Source organism: Balaenoptera borealis, assembly GCF_965194805.1.
Source record: "Balaenoptera borealis genome assembly, chromosome: 11".
Lineage (NCBI taxonomy): Eukaryota > Metazoa > Chordata > Mammalia > Artiodactyla > Balaenopteridae > Balaenoptera > Balaenoptera borealis.
In genome coordinates, this window is record NC_138868.1 from 47,142,848 (window position 1) to 47,144,316 (window position 1,469).

A 1,469-nucleotide genomic window follows, 5' to 3' on the forward strand; every position below is an offset into this window, starting at 1 on the left:
CATAGTTCACTTTTTGACTCTGAAAATTATACATATTGATCATAATGTAAACATTGATTATTAATGTAAGTTAAAATTATGATTTAACTACTCTGGGAGGATGGGGAAGTAGTGGAGTTGGGTGTGCGGTGTATTTGTAAGAGTGCTACATCCTCATCTACCACAACAGGAAGGCAATAGAGCATGTTTAACGCAGATACATCAGGAAATAACAGCATAAACACTTTTTTTTTTTATATATGGAGGTAAATACCTGAAGCAACATGAAAAGTGGAAAATGGTTGTCTTTGGGCTGTGAAGAGGAGTGAGGCAGAAGACTACTGTTTTTCACTATACGTTGTCTAGTGGTATTGAAGTATTGAAATATTTTTCAATGTGTCAAGGAATATTTCCAGTGAAATATTTTTAAACTTCATTCTTTTTTTTTTGTTTTTAATCCAAAATGTGTTTATTGGGATGGTTTCCCATTCATCTTGATTCCAGGGGCTTTTAGTGCTGCCTCCGTCTGAGGGAGCATCCTTCTGTAAGCCTTGCTTTTCCTCCTGTAAGCTGGCAGAGGACAGTAGAGCAGCCAACACACAAAACTACTGTTTGTGCATGGCTAAAGACGGTGGTGATTTTATAGCATCGTGGGCATTTCACATCCATGAAATAGGAACTGGGGCTCTGCACCAGGCGCTTCTTCTTGTGTTTCCTCTTCTCCTCTTCTGGAGAGGGATGAAGGAGATACTTTGCAAGAGGCATGTTCTCGTGGGGAGGTCATCACGGTCAGAAAGGTCTTCATTCATTTTTAATGTGGTAAAAATAAAAGCATACAAACTCGTCCCAGTAATTTCATTTCTATTTGTATATCCTAAGGTGATAAATACAGATATGGGCAGAGATTTATATACAATAGTCTTTGCAGGATTATTTATTTAAAAACTGGCAACAATATAAATGTCTAACATAATACAATAATTTAAAAAGATCATGGTGCATTCATATGATGATTTTTTTAATCACATTTTTGAGAATTATTTAATTTCATAGTAAAATGCTAATTTTAAATGAGTGAAAATAAAATGCAAAAGCATATATATTCATAGTAAACAGACTGGAAGAATGTTTATGGTATTTATCTCTGGGAATTAGGATTACAGAGTTTTGCTTTGTTTTTGTTTTAATTACAGAATTTATTTATTTATTTATTTTTCGCTGCTTTGGGTCTTAGTTGTGGCACACGGGATCTTTTCATTGCGGCGAGCGGGCTTCTCTTTAGTTGTGGCACGCAGGCTCAGTGGTTGGGCTTAGTTGCCCTGCGGCATGTGGGATCTTAGTTCCCAGACCAGGTATCGAAACCCACGTCCCTTGCATTGGAAGGTGGATTCGTAACCACTGGACCACCAGGGAAGTCCCCAGGATTATAGAGTTAAGAGTGTGCCTGTTGGGTCTGAAACTTAGTGAGACCCTGTGGGGCTCCTGGGCAT

At 37.9% G+C, this 1,469-nt stretch overlaps 1 pseudogene across 1 annotated transcript; it reads right to left on the reverse strand.

Moving 5' to 3' along the window:
- Positions 1-415: 415 nt before the first annotated feature.
- On the reverse strand, positions 416-795 carry LOC309605608 (small ribosomal subunit protein eS27 pseudogene; annotated as a pseudogene). The gene has a single exon. The product of its transcript is annotated as a small ribosomal subunit protein eS27 pseudogene (transcript).
- Positions 796-1,469: the final 674 nt, after the last annotated feature.